Consider the following 21,029-nt stretch of genomic DNA (forward strand, 5'->3'; position numbering starts at 1 on the left):
AATTTAAATATTTTTTCATGGGAAAAAATAATCTGTGTTACTCGACAACCATTGAGCTCTCACAAAAAAACACCAAGTCAAGCCTCTGCTGTGTTTTAGGCACACAAGCATAACAATTGACACCGCATCAGTGAGAAAAAGAAATTGTTACTCAGCTGCTGGCTTTTCCTGTTCTCATACATTCATTCTGGTGTAGACACAAGCATTTAGGTCAACCACCATGCTGGTAAACAATGACATATTCCTTATTTAGTACAGGAATTTTTAGACTGAAGTATTTTGACTTGTTCATTTCATGGATACAGCTGCAACAGTATATTCACAGAGCCTTAATGTTATTCTAAGTGTGATGTAAATCCATAGTGGAAGAAGCATCATGCTTGTATTAAATTCATCAGTGTTCATACAACAATGTCATTGATATTATATTAATGCTGTTGGTATTAGAGCTTTTTGTAAACACACTCTCCATTGTTCTACTATCGGAGATGTATGTGTAAACAGTCTATTTTTGTTTAACTTTAGTTTATAAAGTTCATCTTACTTTACAAATACTTACTGAGAAATAAGTGCATTCCATTTCAAAAGCTGAACTCTTATATTTTCTGACACTGATTAGCATTGTAGCCAGCCTTCAGTCACCCAATGGAGGTATTTTTATTCATAAATAACACGAACATTTCTATACTTTGCAGCCATTAAAATGTAAATAAGCAGTTCTGTGTACACATACCTTGTCAGCTACTTTCTGTTTTTTTAATGCCAAACTTACATGAAAACAGTCGCATCTTCCCCCTCACAAAACAAACTTGTTAACTAAACCATGAGAGTATGTTACAAACAAACCACACAACCTGTTATACCAGCAAATTTCTGCTTATTAGATGGTCAGTAAACCACCCAGAGGACGATGAAACTTGCATTTACTGCGAGTGAGGTAATGGTGTTCTGCAGTTATATCAGATGTCCACAGTTGGCAATGTAATACCTACATTTTATGATGTGTAATAGTGTGACATTTAGTTTTGTGTTTGTTTTTCTATAATTATCTTTATTTGTCATTGCAACATACATTTCAATGAAATTCTTCCTCTGCATTTAAACCAATACACGCAAAGACAATACTTTAAGTCACCATGTCTTAAGTCAATGCATCACAGCAGCATTATACATGGATTTCTTTGTACGGAGTAATGAGCTATCGTAGAGCTATGTAAACCTTATTGTCTTTCATTTACTTATGTTGTTTTCCAGAGTTCTTTGTTGTAAAGGTCACCAGGTGTTTATCTGATTTCGTTGGACCCTACTAACTGCTGATTACATATGTAAAACATTGTCCATAGTTTTTTTTGTTTATTCCGTGTATACCTCTCAAAATATACAAATGTATTTTTACTTTTGTCCTTTCTGTTCTAGTTACCTGTTTCTGTTTCGTCGAGTAAAATCCTGTTTTGATTATACAAATATTTGTTTCCTAGGCATTAGCTGGCAGAATAAAGAAACAGTTTTGTCGTTATGTATTTACCAGTAGCTTAACAAATTTCATTTTGTTCATGCCTTTTTTTTAAGTGCCTGTGATTGGTTTAGTTTTTTCTTGATTAATTGGTTTCCATTGTAGATGTTTGTCATGACTCCTTCTCTATTAAAAGTAGATCTAAAAAAAAAAATTGCTTAGTGTCACTGTGTTTAACACCCACCCACCTTGAGGATGGATATAGAGCTATAGCTAACCAAGTGTGAGGGTAAACAGACTAAGGCCTCATGACTGCTGAGTGACTGAGTGGTCGTGTGGGAGGAAGCCATCACAAGGTTGCTGTCATGGTAACGAGGGAGAGTTTTCCTCTGCTGATTGTGAAAGTGTAGCTAGCAGGTTATTGTGCATTCAAGTAAAGTACAAAGGACAAAGTAGTGAAAGTAGTAGCAGCTGTTGTGTTTATTTCTATTGTTTGCCAGAGGTAAGCTGTTTTATGTCAATGTATTCTTTTCCATTCATTTACAAACAGAAAAAATAGTTTCCTGTCCTTCACTAAACAGAATGGGTTTTCTCTGGTTCATACCGGTAAAGAAATCTTTAAAAATGCTGAGTTGCACATTAGCATACAGTTTAAAAAGCTTTTGTTTTGTTTTTTGCGCAAAAGTTTCCTTCACACCGTTTCACAGATTCTTTGTTGACATTCTGATATAAGAGAGTTTAATTGAATTCACTCAACTGTTTCTTTACGCCACGCCTTTCTTTCTTGAGCAGGAATGCATGTGTGGGGGATCAGGTTGTCTGAACACCCCTGGTTTCCTGTCTGGGTTTTAAGTTCTTGCCAGTCCAGTTTGAACAAGTCACAGGAAGCTGTGACTTGTCAGCGTACATTAAACAAGAACTCCATGATTCACAAACGGGGGGCCTTTCACTATTTAAAGGCTTGAGGTTTTTATAAAGGTTTCTTACACCCAACGGTGAATTGCAAAGGCATTCACATTTGTTCAACCTTTTCCATTTATGTCGCGGTTTAGGTTATTCTTGAATGTTGGGACTTCATATGACAGACCAACGCAAAGTAGTGCAAATAAAAATCTGAAAATAGAGATGTGCATTTACACTCAGCACAACTGAGTCAATCCTTATTAAAACCACCTACTGGGACATGTCTCTATCTGTTTTGTACTTTGAAAGACTGAATGTTTCATCTATGATTCATTGATTCAGACTCAAGCTCAGTCTGATTGGATGGTGAGCATAAAATGAACATGTTGAGGTATGTTGTTGAGGTATTGCCACAATTTGCATATTAAACCTTGGTCTAGATTTTTATCTGGACAGTCTAACAAATAAACATGCTTTAATCCAAACTGTTCAATTGCAATTCTAGATTTGTATTTAGGGTCGTCTTCATGATGGAAGAACAATCTCTGTCCAAATCTGACAATTTTATCAGAAGATGCTGCATTGTATTTTTGTAGATCTAGAAAAGGCATATGACAGACAGGGTGCCCAGAAAGGAGCTGGGGTAGCAGAGACATATGTTAGAGAGGTGAAGGATATGTATGAGAGCTGTAGGACAGTGGTGAGGTATGCTATAGGTGTAACAGAGGATTTCAAGGTGAAAGTAAAACAGCATCAAGGATCTGCTCTGAGCTCCTTGTTTGCTGTGGTGATGAACAGGTTGATAGACGAAGTCAGACAGGACTCTCTATGGTCTGCAGATGATTTTGTGATCTGGAACAGGTGGAGGAAAATCTAGAAAGTTGGACGTTTGCCCTGGAAAGGAGAGAAATAAAGGTTAGCCCTAGCAAGACATAATATGTGGTTCAACAAGAGGGACCAAGTGGAGCTGTGAGGTTACATGGACTAGAGATAAAGAAGATGGATGATTTTAATTATTTAAGGTGTACAGTAAAGATCAACAGTGAGTGTAGAAAAGAGGTAAAGAAATGTTGCCGTGCAGGTTGGAACGGGTGAAGAAAAGGGTCAGGAGTTTAGTGTAATAGCATCAGGAAGAATGAACGGAAAGATGTACAAGACGGTGGTGAGACCAGCAATGTTGTGTGGTTTAGAGACAGTGAGGTACTGAGGACTGAGGAAGAAACAAAAGGCGGAGCTGAAGGTAGCAGAGATCAAGGTGTCAAGGTGCCCCATCGGCTCACTAAAAGTTAATTGAATTCAGGTAACTATTCACTAAGGGAAACACGTTATTTAGATGTACACAGACTGATGATGTTTTGAAGCCTTTATTTCTAATAATAATTGTTTTTTTCAACTCCAGCTAATACAAAAAACTGTATTTAAGACTAGAATAGGGCATCAGACCAATACAAAAGCAACCTATTTAATGCAGAAATGGAGGCTTAATGGAAAGTATATTTGTAAAATATCCATCTTGGGACTTTCTAATTTATTGAATTATGGGTCTTATGGCTTTCCATAAATGCTGTGGTCAAAGTGCTAATATTTTAGGCTACTGCTTGTTTTATACATTTGGACTTGACCTCCAAATTCCATGGGAAGAACCACCCTTAAGCAGCACAGCTTCTACAGCAGAACCTTGCTTCCTTTCAGGGCTGCTCACCTCCTTGCACCTTGCACACTGAGCATTTCATACTTTACTAAAACCGCTTAATAAACTCAAAAACTGTTCAAAATGAAGGTTTCTTGACTACTACTGCAAAGACAATTTGGCAGAAAGGGTTTACTTAGCTGAATATTAAGCCTCTACGTTTCTTTACAAACAAGCCCTTTCGACAAAAGTATTCTTCCATAACTTGATAGTTGGTTCTAACCAGCACCACTCACCTCCCTTTCCTCTGTCAGTAGCAGTGATCATCATCACCATGATAAAGAGGACATTTAAGGTTGTTTTTTTTTTTACCTTTCACTCTCCTAAGATGTTGACAGATTTAGGAGACCACCATGTGTGTAAGTAACGTTGTGTGCATTTATTGTGATAGCAGTTTAAACAGTAACATCAGGGTTGGTGACGGGAAGCCTGGCGGCGCTGAATTTCCAAGTGATTTTCATAAATATCTTCTGGTTGCTTTTGCTGCTGGAAAGAGAGAAACGAAACAGAAGTCAGATTATATGCAGGGTCTTTACAAAACAAGTTTCTGTGTACAAAGCCTTAAAAAAGTATTTGCTCCCTTGTGGATTGCTTTTGTTTTTTCTTTTGTTTTTTCTTTCAAACTTAAATTTCAGATCATTAAACACATTTTTAAATCAGACGATAATAACCTGAGCAATTAAAAATGGGTTTTCCAATTCAAATCTTTATTATGGGGGGGAAAAAGAATCAGTGCAACGTGGCATTTTATGGAAAAAAATATGCACCACTAGACGTGTAACAAGTTGAGCCATGCTTGGCTCAACAACTGCATTTACAATCACCGGCAATAAGGCAAATGGCAAGGCAAATTTATTTATATAGCACAATTCAGTACAAGACAATACAAAGTGCTTTACATGATTAAGATATACCAAAAAATAAAATGTAGATAGAAAATAGAATAAAAGCAAGTAGGGATAGAATGTAGTAACAAAAAAGAACATTAAAAACAGTAAAACTGTTTAATAAGTCCTCCACATTACTGAATATTAATTTATTTTCAAAATTGTTTTAATTTAACCACCCAGTGAGCTTCAGTTTAAGGTCATAAATTGCAGGATTTTTGTTTTTTGATCTGTTTGGAAGAATCATCGAAGCACTGAAGCTGCAACGAATGCACAGACCATCACATTAGGGCCACCATGGTTAAATATCAGTATGACTGTATCTGAACAATATGCTAGTATTACACCAGATGTAACACGACCATCGCGCTTTGGGTGGTCAGCATGACTGGAAAAGCGCTATATAAGTTCAGTCCATTTACCATTTATTCACCTTTTTTAATCTGTATTATCCCCAAGACTGAATTCTCTCTGTGGCGTAGTGGTTAAAGTCTTTGACTTTAATTCATTGCAAATGTTTCATTTATGATTCATTGATTCAGACTCAAGCTCAGTCTGATTGGATGGTGAGCATAAATAAACATGTTGAGGTATGTTGTTGAGGTATTGCCACAATTTCCATATTAAATCTTGGTCTAGATTTTTATCTGGACAGTCTAACAAATAAACATGCTTTAATCCAAACTGTTCTAGCTTTGTATTGCAATCGATATGCTAGTATTACACCAGATGTAGGGTTGAATCTCAGTTGCATTAGGAAGGGCATCCAGCGAAATAAATAAAAATCTGCCAAGTCAAGTTGTAATTACTTGCTGTGGTCGCTCCTGAATAAAGGAGCAAATGAAAGGTCTCTCTTTCTGTCAAATGTGAGATGGGCCTTCGTGCTGTTTTTGGTCAACTATTTTTTTGATCTTGGAACTATCCCTTGGATGTCATCTTTGTTATGCTTCTTTTTGTTAAAGCTATAGTTGGTAATCCTGTTCACAAACACTTTATTAGTCTGGGTAAAATGGTGATTCCATCCTGACATTATGTATTCACAAAAAGGAGGTTAAAATCGTTTTCCGTGGGAGCTGCAGGCCTGTAAAAACTAACCAATCCATGCCCCTTAGTCCCCATGTAGAGTCCCCATGTCTTAAAAATGGCTTTGCAAACCTTTCAAAACTTTTTGAAATATTTTAGCCTATCTCATGTGGTCAAACAGGTTCTAGTTAAGCTTTGAATTTTTAGTGATGAAGCTCGTTCCAGTGAAACAATGAAACAAAAGAAGTTATTCTAGTTGTAGCTTTAGAAAAGTTGGACGAAATTACTTTACAGAAATCCCCAACAACATGCTTAGCTTGTTTCTTGTTATGAATATAAGTTTGTTAATGTATGAAAGAAGTCTAATCAAGCATTTACTTAACTTATTCCTTTATTGATGCAATGTTTGTCTTTGTAATGTTTTTCTGTTCATGCACAGCACTTTGAATCATCTTGTTGCTGAAAAGTGCTGTATAAATAAACTTGCCTTGCCTTAAGCATTTTTTCAGTTATACAGGTAAACCAGTAATCAGGTGTGGGTATGGCTAGTGAAATATCAATAGCAGTCAGTTCATGAACTCATAAGAAGGTCAATTGTATTTTCACATAGGGCCAGCTCAGTGTAGGTAGATTTTTTTTTTTGCTAATAAATAAAATCATCACTTAAAACAGAATTTTGTGTTCTCTTCATTTATCGTTGATTTTTGTTTATATTGGGTTGATGATCTGAAACATTTGTTTGGATTCAAGAGTGATAGAGATCTATAACAGCTAAAGGTTCCTATAATCAACTCAACACTGTTTTTCACACAAAACGTCCAGTGTGCTGAGATTCTGGGCCTCTGTTTTAGCCCCTAAGATCTCTGACCATCTGCCATAAAATCTGTGTTCTAGTTTCGACAGGATGTAATTAGCAGCAAACAGCTTATAGTTCACTCTCTTTCTTCAGGCAAACCTTTGCTTAATGCCTTGAAAATGTATTTTCCCTTCAGAAAGTGAAAGTTTTGCTGTCCTTTAGCCAACTTACAAAATAAACACAAAAGCTGATTCTGAAGAGTCGTATTTGTGCATTTAGGGTTGCATAATGAAAGGAAAAAGCAACCATTTTGTATTTTAGTTGCTGTTTTTTTTTCACCGCTATGGAATTGTACAAAGTGAAATAAACCTCAATGTTCTTTTTATTTCTACTCAATAAACTGCAAGTCTTAACCAAAGCATGTGCCTGACATTGTAGTTGCTGTAAATGATTAAAACAATCATAATCAACTTTAAAGTTATATATTTACCCTTATTTCTGTGGGAGGTCTGTTTCTGTAAAGGAGAGAGAAATTTTGCTTTGATTCCAGATGGACATTACTGTAATGATCAGATGTAAAATACATAAATGCAGGACACACTTACTTTTTTCTCTGTTTCCAAACAGTCAGAATGACCAAAACAGATACTAATATCACGATACACACAGATGGAACCGCTGCTATAACAATGATCTTCAGTTTTTTGCTTTCAGCATCTTCTGTGAGGGCAAAAACAGTGGAAGCAGCAGGTTGTATTATTATTTTTTATTATTATAATTACATTTTTTTTATAATTTTTTCCATAGTAATGTGATCATACTAAGTATGGCTGTCACAATCCATAAGTACAATGACAACAACACATTCAATGCAAAAAAGAACAGGAGTAGGAAGAACAACAATTCTTGGCTCATATTTTGTTATCTCGTTATAAAAAGTCTTCTACATGCAGCATATGGCTAAATTAAGTTAGCCATATGCTGTTTAGAAGCATAAAGACTGTTTACTGTCTTTAATCCTGTTAAACACTTTGTACATCTTTGTTTTTGTGTGTGGGGTGTTTGTGTCGGATATTGTTTTTTTTTTTTTAAACCACAATTAGAAACTATGATCTTGTCCTGTGGGTTCCTTAAAATATATTTCTATTTCAGTAAGTAGCACTACACTTTGCATGCATATCTTTAAAGAAGAAAACAAATCTCCTGTGAGGATGCGGTGAGGAAAGAAACAAACACCAGAACAGAGTCACCCCTAGAAATTGTTATTTTATAATTTATAAATGCAAAGGGAGTGCTGGTGCAACAAACAAATAAGTGTTTACTTAAATAGCTGTTTACTGTCTTTAATTGCCCATGCACTTTAATCTCTGCCATGTCCTGTTCTTTCAGGTATAATAATAGTGGATAATAAAAGATTTTGCAGACCTTTAATTATAAGCTCCCAATTCTCTTCAAAAGGACCGTCTGATGTAGTTGTCTCACAAGTGTAGTTTCCTTCATGCTGTTTCTGGGCGCCCTCTATAATGAGCGCAAACAGCTGACTGTCTTTAGACATCTTTATGTTATGACAGACACTTTCAGTGCATGGAGTTTTGTTGCCTTTGCTTCCAAGACTGAAAAGAAGTTTTTCGTTCATTTTCCAAATTACCAAACTAGGTCTACTGATTGAGTTGTTGCTGCAGTTCAGGGTCACTGTGCTGCCAACCGTCTGTGTGATTGTTTTCGCCTCTGTCCAAAAGAAGAGGAGAAAAATGGGCGTCATTAGATGGCATTCACACTGAAATATACAGAAAAGTGAAATAGGAAAACAAAAAAAGATAAACATGAAACTGTGCTGAACAAACAAGCCAGTCTTTACAAAGAAGGTGATGAAAGCTTACAGGAGATTCCCAAAATCAACAAAACCCCATCAGGTAATAGCTAAGACTACTTCAGTGTAACCGAAGTTGTTCATCAACAGTGTGGAAATGTGAACATTACGCAAGTAAGAAATGCAGACAAAATATTTGGAAACATTTTCTAAAGTTTCCGTCGGACTGTTTCTTTGTCTTGCCACGCATGTTGGTGCTTCAAAAGAGCGCATACCTCAAGGTTCCAGTGGTGAATGAAGGAAACCCATTCTGTCTAACATCAAGTCTTGAATTCTTATATGGTTCATGATGTGTGCAATGTATCATGCGAACCACAAGGCTGTTGAGATGCAGGGTGCGCAGTTATTACATAAGTCATGATGGGGCCACGGTTTTGGTTTTGCTTTGTTTTTTCCCATTTTTCTATTATGATCATCAGACCATCTTGGAGGAAAAGTTTGATTTTCAGCAATCGTTTTCCAAAGCATTTCCCTCCCTTTGGCGGTTTGCTGTTTTGTCTTCTTTCTACTCAGTACTATGCTGAACCATTACAGCAGCAGGTCTTTTGGAGTATGTCTCTATCAGCTTTGCTCATCTAGAAACTAAAATTTTGCTCAAGCAGAGATTACGTCTTATAACATCAATTTCAATGTTACTACAGTTGGTCAGTTTGGTTTACTGTGTGGATGACTGAGCTATTCTAAATATATATATATATTTTGATCTTAATTATTCCATTCTATTACATTGTAGACCAGCTGTCATCAATCATGTCAAAAAAAACAGCTGGTTTTTCAGTTTTTAATTTACACCCAGAGGGACTCTTTTTACTTATTAGATGAATTGTGAAAACAGTATTTTATACAGGAGTTTCAGAGTAAAGGAGGCTAAATACTGCTGTATGGTACACTTCTCAGATTTATATTCATTAAAAGATACCATGACATCAGCATTTAAAACATTTCATGTAGTTGAAATTGCTGGATATGTAAATTCTACAAAGAATCTCATTTAAAAAAATAACGGCAACTTGTTTTGTCAGGCCAAATGCCCCTCCTCAGTGAAATGGTTGGGTACGTTAATGATATGCAGCTCTACCAAGTTGACTTCGCTCAGCTTGGCTACAACCATATTTGGAAAAGCGGTCAAGCTACAGGCAGGCAGAGAAAAGGCAGGATGTGAAAAGAAAGGAAGGAGGAAGAGAAGAGAGAGGCTTATTTTGGCTCTTACTAAAAAGTCCTAGTGGCACCAGTAAATGTGACATATTTTCTACAGTAGAATTGGACCGGCTGCAGGTACGCTTCCCTTTCAATGTGCTTAGCTTCTATGGGAATATATTTTTAGATTTTCACCGAACCAAGGACCAGATATTTTTCACATCATGATGCAAATCCAGCTAGAAACTCAAAGAATGATTAATACTGGTTTCTATCACAGGCAGAGCTTTTAAGTCTAACCGTAACTGATGGTCCTTATTAGGCTACGTTCACACTACAAGGAAACGCAACAGAAATCTGATCTTTTTGCCCATATGCAACCCATATTTGTCTTTTTCATGACTGTTTTTACCCAAAATATAATCCAATTTGTGCCACTTCCATATGTGGTACTAATTTGGATATGTAACAGATATTTTACTAAGCATTTTCAGTACGAACGGATTTCATCCGCCTTTTCCGTCACTGTCCTGGCTCTCACTAACGTACAGACTATACACTGGAAGAGGAGACGAAATCTGTATGCTTAAATGATGACTTGCTATATTTTAGCAAATTTTTTCTTTTTTTTTTCCTGTAACGAGCTTAATAGGCAGGGCTGTCAAGTCTCACACAAAATCATAAGGTGAGACGTTGGACGGTTTCCATACTTTTTTGTTTATTTGGATATTTTGGGGGTGGAGGGGTTGAACAAAGCTTTATGAAAGGTAACTATTACATCCGGCATTACTTCAGTACGCAGTGCTCTGCTGTGTGACGTGTCTTTCTGTTATCTGCACATATGAGTTCCTTTGCGGTCTTGAACTGTTCAAACCGCTATGTGATGGCAGTCGCATTTGATAGCGGTAGGAACGGCCACAAGCAAAAAAAAAAACTGAATTGTGCATCAAGACCGGCACTGTGAATGCAGTCTAGTGTAAACCTCCACCTCACATTTTTCTGGGAGGATATAAATGATTAGCTGTCACCGTTCAGGTTTTATGCTAACTTCAGCCTGATTTATGCTGCTTCCACCTGTTCCTCTAAGCAAATATGCACCAGGCTCCCTCTCTCCATTTGGCTCTGCAGTAGATCTGAAATGAGCAAAACATTTCCTCCTGTTTCCCTGTTCGAGTAATGAACGTGGTGGGCTGACCCCACTGTCACTGCCGGTGTAACTGAGCAATCTGCTGCAACATGTGGGCAAATAATCTGTTTATGTTCTCTTTTTCATTTGACTTATTGTCGTGTAGGAGCAGGTAGACTTTTTATGGAATACAATAGAAACAAATATGATTGTTTGCACATAAAAATATTAAATCTAATGTCATTTGGGAGCTTAATGCATCTCTTTAAAAGACATGCACCTCTAAATATCTTCTTACTGAGATCCAGTGCTGTTTTGAAAACACCGGGGCTGAAGCCCTGCAGGGTTAGGTCTAACGACACGCCTGCTGCAAACACATCTATAAATTCTTCCATGGGTTCCATTATTAGGTTAAAAAAAACTTTATAAACTCCTATGCAGTTCTTGTCACTTAAATGCTTTGGCATTTTGATACAATTTACTCTTCATCAGGGCAGACAGAGCATCTGTAAAGTATGGCATGAGATTAAGTAACTTTATTATTGGGTTTATTATTGGGTCATTGCTTCAATATTGTCCGGCACACCCGTGGCATCTCAGCAGTGCAACGCCCACGCTAAAGAATATTTTAACATGTCCAAAAATGCCAGTCAGACTTAGCTGATGATTATGTTACGAATACTACAAAATCAGATGCATGGAAAAGGAAAATCGTGTTGGTTCTTTCAATATGACAGAATGAGAATAACAAACTAGTGGAGCAATTTTAAACGGCAAGGATGCTGACCGCTTTCAGCTGTAGGCTCAGAACTGACTCTTTAGAAAGTAAATCCGTACACAGAAATGTCCTGACAGAACATGGGACACAGCATGATAATAATGTGCAAAAGTGGCAGGAGAAACCAAAGTCCTGATTCAAGAAAAATGTGGAAACGATAACCAATCACAGAAGTAGGAAAAAGAAGTAAAAGTGAAACAAAGCTTTAAAATCATTAAGCTTTGGTATAAAACAAAACAGCAAATTGGTAGATAAGATCCAAGATAACATGATAGTTGATGAGCGTATTCATAGACAGAACATCATAAATAAGTGCCATAACTTTCGGCAATGACAAAATCTGAATTTTACTTTTACCCTGAAGGCCTATGTAAAAACTTGCTCCCCATTTAGTTAAACCACACAAGCATACAAACACTGAAGTAAAGTTTTGAATTATCCTTCATAATTTGTTACCAAAGAGCCTGGCTTTCTTTTAAATTTAACATCCATGTTGATTATTATTTATTTCCACGTTTCTGTGTTTTGTTTAATCATTTAATTCCGACCTATGATTGATTCAAGTACAATAGCTCTCCTAAACTCAGGGAATGAACCAGTGTTATGTGAACGTCTAACAATTATGAGAAAGACTAAACAAAGAGCAAAATCTTCAGTCACTTTGTTACCACCAACCTTCTTTTGTTCCAATACTTGTTAATCATATTTTAACTGAGACTATAGAAAAATACTAAACATCAAACCAAGCACAAATGGACACGTTAAATATAGATTTGGCACCAATACAGTGTGATTACTGAAGGTCTACTAGCTGAAAGGTTGACATAAAGTAAATGATCGAATAAAGCATGAAGCACTAGTTCTTCTTGAAATGACAAACGGGTAAAATCTAAAGGGTAACAGACCCTATGGAGATGGAAAAACTATTGCTCAACACCACTTTAAAGGGTTACACAACTGTCAGGCTCATTGAAAACAGGATATCACGAAACTACTGATGATTTTTAGGTTTTTCAAAGTGCTTCACATGTAATCAGGTTTTAGGGACTATTCATGAGAAAATTGTACCTGCTGGCCAGAAAATCCAGAAGATGCAACATATCACTGAGCAGTTGATGCAGCAATATCTTAAGAAATTCACCATCCCACCTTAAAACAAAGATCATTTAGTTCATTTTGTACTTCCAGATATTGCAACATGGTATTCACACTAGAGCTTCGGCGATATCTAAAGTGCGGTTTTATCAAAGCGCTGATGTTAGATAGGCGGTGGAAACATTTCCCGACAATGACAAACAGCGTTTACATTAATTCAAACCCCAGCAGAGCTTATAACACTCGAATCATTGCAATTGATCAAAGTTAAACTTGTACACATAACCTTAAACATTTCTGTCTTCAAGACCTTCACATGTCTGTGAAGGTCTTGAAGACGAGCACTGCGTCTAACCAACAGGCTGAGTACTGTGCGCGTCCTTACCTGTGTAGGGTCCAGCAGCTCTTTGGTTTCTGCTTTATCTCTTGGCTCTGCTTTTAGGGCTACTGCACAAATAGTGAAGGTGTATAAGCCCTCCAGCTTTAGGAAATAACCATTTGTTCTTCTGCACCACCAGCTACTAATAGACCAGTCACCCCCTCAGCTTAAACTTGGTAAGGGCCCACTAACAGACAAAAATGCGTTCCACACAGGAAGTGAGAGCTGTGGAGTCTGATGTGGTTGCAGGGTGTGAGTAATCTGCTGTTTCAGTTTTTTAGGTTAGTTCTTCTGTGAAAGCTATGAGACCTCTGGTGTGGCGTCTTTCTCCCCTCACTGTATTGTGTATTTTGGTATTTGCATGCTCTCTGTGTGGTACAGCTCAAACCATGCAAACTCCAGAAAGCTAAAGGCCAAAGTTAAGTTTTATCTTCTTTTTTACTGTTTGCATGCAGAATTCTAAAAGTGCAATCCTGAAAGGGAGTAGGCATGAAATGTTGTTCTTACAGTCAATGCTTTAAAAATAAATAGGCAAACTGAGATAAGTCTTATTAAGATGATTACCAAAATGAGCTGATATGGGCTGTGGGAACATAGACTGTGGGAACAAAACAACTTGCTTGTACTTTATTCTAACTATGAAAACATTCATTGCAGCTTGCTGTGTGAATTCATCCTTCAGATGAGGGCAATGATTGATTTTCAGTGATGCACATTTCAGTGCAAGGTTAGTATTTCAGGAACGTTTCATTCAAATGGGTGTGGTAAACCAGTCAAACACAGAGGAAGATTGATTGTAGGGAAATGCATGATTGAATGAGTAGAGAAAGAAGATTTGCAAAACAATTTCCCTCGCATAGTCTGTATGATACAATAAAAGACATCAATGTTGCATTATGTGCTGTGAATACTTAAAAGGCCCAGCTATTTATGTCCTGTTACCAAGATAGCAATACTTTGGTAACCATACATGGTTTATTATAAGGAAACTTAACAGGAAGTAGAAAAACGATTGCTCAACTTGTTCTTGTTTCAATGGAAACATGATTAAAGGGAAAGATCTATTTATATCTTATCTGGAAAGACAACCAACGTTCAGTACTTCTGCTTCAGGTTGCCATTTGATGAAAATGTTGCTGGTGCAGTCCTACTAAGGTTGAACTGTCTTAGCAATAGTGGATCTCTAACTCAGCCTAAATGTTTATATAGTACTTAAAAAAAAAAATCATCCTGATCATTTTTAGAGTATCTAATGGTCCAAACGTCAGGGCTACCACGGGCAAACTTCACACCTCATATAAAAGCAAACCCTTTTATGGCAGTAAAGTGAGGCAGTACATGGATGGTCTCTAAGGTGTGTGGTGCACCAGGAATGCGGTGCTCTCCTGTATTTTTGGGGTGCCAGCATTCCTGGGTCCTGTGTATGAGGCCCATATTGGGCTGCGAAACTAGGGGAAGTTTTTTTTTCTGTTTCAAGCAGCACATAATTGTAAAATGTATTTTCAATGCTGTTAAAAAAGAAGCTTTGCCGTCTTATTTTGTGATGATGAGGAGGACAATGCGTCAAAAGCGTCCGCATTAACTCGTGTTTTTAATAATTTTGTTTTACGATAGTCACAGCACAACTAAATACAAAAACAACTTACAGCTATTTGTGTGCATTATTTCTTCTGACTGCACTTCCGGACACGGTGTTCCGGACAGAATGCGGTGCAAAGTTACTATTATTGCAAAAATTTGCATGCTTAAAACTGCCACATACAAGAAACACTTTTCACCTACATCATCTTATGCTGCTGATAAGCTGATAAAGATAGTGATGGTGGGAAAGCGCAGAACAGCACAGAGCTATTACTAACAATCGTGTGTCTCTAGGTGTCCTTCACACGACCGTCCAGAGTTTGGTTTCTGCAGGACCTTTGCTGTGCCTCCCACCCCACCCCCCCCCACCCCCCGTCTCTCTCGTACCATTTCCCGTTTAAATACCATCAAGAAATGCCATTTGTGCATTCCACCTATAAGGGCGAACTTGAAAGTGGAGGAAAAAATGTCTCCCATTTATGTCAGGAAATTCCACACAGCATGAGGAAACATCTGCCTGATGTTTTGATTTCCATTTTAAGCATTAGGATAACTGGAGCGGATGGGCTCAATGCGCTGAGGATAAAGTTGGGCATGCTTGCCTTCACACTGAATTGAGGTTTTCTAAATTAGCAGCAGTCCAGTAATGTTCAAATGGGTTTGAGAGTTATGGAGACGGTAGGGCAGTCCTGATCTGGTGTGAAAGGGGCACTTAACTTAAACTTTCTGTTTGACTTACAATCATTAGCAAATAAAAGTGCAACTACCCCCAAACAACATATCAGTGTTGGGGCCAAACAATACTGTTAATACAAGAATAATGTTAATTTTTTTTGTTGTCCATTGCAGATATTGGATCCCTGAAGGAAAATATACCAAGATTAGGTTAGACTCCAAAACTGCTTGTTTTTAAGACTCAGATTCTTTGGACCCTGACCTTCATCCTTAGAACAATTAATGGACTCTGCAAAATCTGAAGGTCAAGTTGATCCATTGCAAACATAGTTTTAGGGTTCACTGATTTTAAGGTGTTTTGTTAATTTGCAATTGTAAAAATGTAGTCCATGGAAATGCCAGCAGATCCATCTGCTGACCAAGATGAGCCTTGCAATTAAACTTACAGTACCTGTCAGTAGTCATAGCATCATGGCTGATCACATGGTTGCTTTCTAGATTTCCATTTTACTTATTTGCCCTTTTCTATTTTGTTTTGATTTCTTCTTTTCTGCCTTATATTGTTTCTTATATTATATATGTACCCTGTTTGTCATTTTTGCTGTTGTATGCCCAGTACTTTGTGAGATCCATGAATCTGTAATATTCGGTATTGTGTTTAGCCTGTTGATTATTTTCGTTTTCTGTATTAGTTCTGATTTTAGTTCTGCGCGCTTTGTTTTCATTATTATCCTTGGATTTTGGTTTACTCCCCAGCTCCTGTCAGTTCCGCAGTTGCTTCCACCTTTGGTTAATTAGTTTTCACTCCGCTCACCTGTTTGTCCGTTTATTTAAGCCTCACTCCCTCCTCAGCTAGTTGTCGGTTCGTCTCACATTCTTACTCGCACGCCATTCCTTCGTATCCCTGAGTGCATTCCTTGTTTTTGGTCCCGTCTCTGGTAAGAGCTCCCAGCACCTTGATTCTGTTTTAATGAACCTTTTCTGTCTGTTTGCCCAGTTCTGTCCACCTGTTCCCTGTCAAGAGTTGCCCGGATGTCTGCCTTACCTACCGTTGGATTCTTTTCTGTTTGCCTGTCTGTGTTGGCTGCTGCAGCTTCTTTGTGCCATTTGATCTGCTCTGCACGTTCTGTTCAGATAACTTTTAGTGTTGGAGAAAGCTGTGCTTTCACACAACCCTTACACACAGCTCAGTGTTAGCAAACAAAGGCTTGTGTCGTTAGAATGAGAAATATTTATGTTTGCTAAATGTTTGTGCTGACGTGACCAGAACTTGCATATCTAGGGCAAAAGCTGTAATCTGATCACTGAGGTGCTGTGAAGAAGGAGGGCATCATAGAAGACTGAGACCGCTAGCATTAGGTGCTTATTGTTAGTCACAACTCAGGACTTTCGCTGATTTCTTTATTAAGAGGAGAAATATAGAGAGAGCTCTGTGGTCTAACATCCAGTTTAGGAAATATTTCGTAACAATGAGTCATCAAGAACAATTACTAATGAACTACAGGAGAGAAATGGTCTCTACGGTGCATACAGAGCTCATCATGAAAACATTTTGCATAATTTAACAAATGACAGACTGAATGTTTACTGGATTACATTTTTAAAACAAATATATATTGAAATTATGTGGGACAAAAAGTCATGGCATAGCACTGTGACTGCTTCCACCAAAGTTTTCAAGGAATTTATGCCACAGGATTTTGATGTAGGCCTTTCATCTTGGTTGTAAGATTAACATGCAACTCGGTGGTCTTTCTTTTTTTGCAACCACACACACACACACACACACACACACACACACACACACACACACACACACACACACACACACACACACACACACACACACACACACACACACACACACACTTTGAGAACCATGACTTAAAGGAAGTACCCCTGAATTTATTTTTCTCAGGTTAAGAAAAATGCTTTTAATGCAATGTCAAAACATAATATATTCATTGTTTTCTTGACTGAGCGAGTCCAGGCTTTTTTTTATTAGGAATAAGCAGCAAACTGGGGACATCTTGGGACGCCTTTCTCTGCCAATGGCACACCGAGGTGAGGAGTCGTATGTTCCAGCCTCTCCCAGGGTGTGACTGCCAGAATCTTAAAAAGCCGCCATGTGAGTAAACCAGCCAGCGTTTCTTGCTTTCCCGTTTGACCTGTTTCATTGCTGTGATTTTTTTCCTGCCTATCTTGCCCCTGTTGGATTCCCCTGTTGGCTTCTGGATCGGGACCCCGACTACCTAAACCATTTCTCGACTTAGCCTACCTGTCTCTGCCCCTGCCTGGAGTCGTTGCTAAGCAGTAGCTCCTCCAGTGTGTGTGTACGACAGGGTATGGAAAACAGAACAGCATGGCACGCATGCAAGTGTTGGCCATTAAGATAAGAAAATATAATTTATCCCGAGACGTAGCCATTTATGTCTTACAGAAAACGAAGAAAAGTCCCTCGATGAAGCCTTGCTTCCTCTGGGGGATTGCGCACGAGCTTGGGGCACATGTTTAGTCTCGTGCATGTTGAGGGTTGAGCTAAACTGTTCTCACAAGATTTCAATTTGTGCTGAATCAGGTACAGTTCCTTTACCTGTGGTTAAATGTTAACCAAGGCCCCAGCTTGTCATGCTTCCTGCACAGGGAAGCAGGAAGTTCTCTAAAAATTATCAGCAGATGATCTGGCATGTCTCAAATTTATCTGTGTGTGTGGTAGCTCTTCATGCACCAACTATAGGCTCAGTCCACTCTCTGTGAAATGGTTATCCATGTTGCTGGTGCACATTTTCTTACCACACACTGTTCACTCAGCTTTCTGTTAATAGGCTTGCATTGAATAGCTTCTTCAGAAATGGTGTTTTGTGGCTTCCTCTCCTTGTGAAGGGTGTTAAGGACTGTCTTCTAGGCATCTGTCAAGTCAGCAGTATTCCCCATGATTGTGTTGCCTACTGACCCAGCCACAATCATTGAAATTAGAAGAAAGAAAGAAGTAACAAACCCACAGAATCTGGAGACTCAACAATTCAGCCGAAACAGGAAATAAACATTTTAAAAGCTTTATTTTAAATGAACTGTGTTGCTGGAAAAGGAACTGACAAGAGCACACACTGAAACCACTGTGGAAAAGAGAACAGATTTTTGGGTAAGGATAACAAATATGAGTTTCTTTGCCACTGAACTGTGCCCCAATGCTTAGCTTTACCAGACAGAAAAGAAATAACAAACTTTTGATCGCTCTGTGGGAAAAGAGGAAGGCTACTGCTGGAAATGAAGTTCACACAGAGTAAGGCGGTCCAAAGGCAGAATATCCAGACAGGGGCAGAGACAGGTAGGCTAAGTCGAGATATTTAACTTCCTGTTAAATCAAGAATAGAATATAACATTCTTCTTCTAACGTATAAAGCCCTTAATAATCAAGCTCCATCATGTATCAGAGCTCTGATTACCCCCTATGTTCCTACCAGAGCACTTCGCTCTCATACTGCAGGCCTGCTGGTGGTTCCTAGAGTCTCTAAAAGTAGAATGGGAGGCAGATCCTTTAGCTATCAGGCTCCTCTCCTGTAGAACCAACTCCCAGTTTTGGTCCGTGACGCAGACACCCTGTCTACTTTTAAGACTAATCTTAAAACTTTCCTTTTTGACAAAGCTTAGCTTACACTGAGCTATCTCTATAGTTATGCTGCTACAGGCTTAGGCTACTGGAGGACATCAGGGCCTATTTTTCTTACTCTACTGAGTTCTACTGTTCTCCAGTTTTGCATTGCTTGTTTTAACTTTTTGTTCTCTCTCTCTTTTTTTTCTTCATAGTAGGTACACCTGGTCTGACGTTCTGTTAACTGAGACATCATGCAGGGAAGACATATCATCCGCTATTACCATCTAATGTAGAACAGATTACTGGATCAATGTGTGCTTCTGTGCTTTTTTGTCTCTCTTGTTGTGTCTCTGTTCTGTCTTCTGTAATCCCCAGTCGGTCGAGGCAGATGACCGTTCATACTGAGCTTAATTCTGCTGGAGGTTTTTCCTTCCCGTTAATGGGGAGTTTTTCTTTCCACTGTCACTTCATGCTTGCTCAGCATGAGGGATTGCTGCAAAGCCACAGACAAAGCAGACGCTCCTGTGACTCTAAGCTTCTCCAGGAGTGAATGCTGCTTGTCGGGACTTTGATGCAATCAAATGGTTCCCTTATATAGGACATTTTTTGACCAATCTGTATAATATGATTGAATTTGACTTTGTAAAGTGCCTTGAGATGACATGTTTCATGAATTGGCGCTATATAAATAAAATTGAACTAAGTCAGCTACTGAATGTGCAGGTTCTCCTACTTAGAAAGATGAGAAAAGTCTAGGTACTGTTCAACTATGAGAGACAAAATGAGGGGAAAAAAACAGGAAATCACATTGTATCTTTTTTAAATATTTTATTTGTAAATTATGGTGGTAAATAAGTATTTGGTCGCCCACAAACAAGCAAGATGTCTGGCCTTTACAGACCTGTAACTTCTTTAAAAAGCTCGTCTGTCCTCCACTTCTTACCTGTAATAATGACAGCTGTTTGAATCAGTGATCTGTATAAAAGACACCTGTCCACAGCCTCAAACAGTCAGGCTCCAAACTCAGCCATGGCTAAGACCAAAGAACTGTCGAAAGACACAAGGAACAAACTTGTACACCTGCACCAGGCTGGTAAGAGTGAATCTACAATAGGCAAGCAGGTTGGTGTGAATAAATCAATTGTGGTAGCAATTGTATAAAAATGGAAGACATACAAGATCAATGATTATCTCCCTCAATCTGGGGCCCCATGCAAGATCTCATCCCATGGGGTCAAAATGATCATGAGACTGGTGAGCAAAAATCCCAGAGCTACATGGAATGACCTGCAGAGAGCTGGGACCAAAGTAACAAAGACTACCATCAGTAACACACGACGCCAAGAGGGACTCACATCCTGCAGTGCTAGGCGTGTCCCTCTGCTTCAGCCAGAACAGGTCCAGGCCTGTCTGAAGTCTGCCATCCAGAAAATGGATGATCCAGAAAATAATTGAGAGAATATCATGTGGTCAGAAAAGTAGAACTTTTTGGCGCAGACTCAACTCGTCGTGTTTGGAGGAAGAAGAATGCTGAGCTGCATCCCAAGGACACCATACCTACTGTGAAGCATGGGGGTGGAAACAACATGCTTTTTTTTCTGCAAAGGGGACAGGACGACTGATCCGTGTTAAGGGAAGAATAAAAGGGGTCATGTACTGTGAGTTCTTAAACCAACACCTCCTTCCATTGAAGATGGAACATAGCTGGGTCTTCAAGCATGACATTTATCCCAAACACAATGCTCAGGCAACGAAGGAGTGGCTCCGTAAAAAGCATTTCAAGATCCTGGAGTGGTCTAGCTATTCTCCAGACCTCAACCCCGTAGAAAATTTGTGGAGAGTTGAAAGTCCATGTAGCCCAGCCACAGCCCCAAAACATCACTGCTGAGGAGATCTGCAGGGAGCAATGGGCCTAAATACCGGCTACAGTGTGTACAAACCTGGTTAAGACTTACAGGAAACATTTGACCTGTCATTGTTAAAAAAAGGTTACACTACAAAGTATTGAGTAGAACTTTTGTTATTTACCAAATACTTATTT

General features: G+C 38.5%; 1 long non-coding RNA gene across 2 annotated transcripts; it reads right to left on the bottom strand.

Annotated features, from left to right (window-relative positions):
- Positions 1 to 1,343: 1,343 nt before the first annotated feature.
- LOC105938282 lies at positions 1,344 to 14,086 on the bottom strand. 2 transcript variants are annotated; one of them, XR_004931386.1, is made up of 6 exons: positions 13,144 to 14,086; positions 12,732 to 12,812; positions 8,178 to 8,480; positions 7,358 to 7,472; positions 7,243 to 7,267; positions 1,344 to 4,529 (listed from the first exon to the last, which is right to left on the bottom strand). It is a non-coding gene; the product is annotated as an uncharacterized LOC105938282 (long non-coding RNA). The 2 variants fall into 2 exon arrangements; XR_004931385.1 differs by having other exon boundaries at positions 1,344 to 4,532.
- Between the last annotated feature and the right edge of the window lie 6,943 nt (positions 14,087 to 21,029).

This window comes from Fundulus heteroclitus, chromosome 7 (genome assembly GCF_011125445.2).
Source record: "Fundulus heteroclitus isolate FHET01 chromosome 7, MU-UCD_Fhet_4.1, whole genome shotgun sequence".
NCBI lineage: Eukaryota > Metazoa > Chordata > Actinopteri > Cyprinodontiformes > Fundulidae > Fundulus > Fundulus heteroclitus.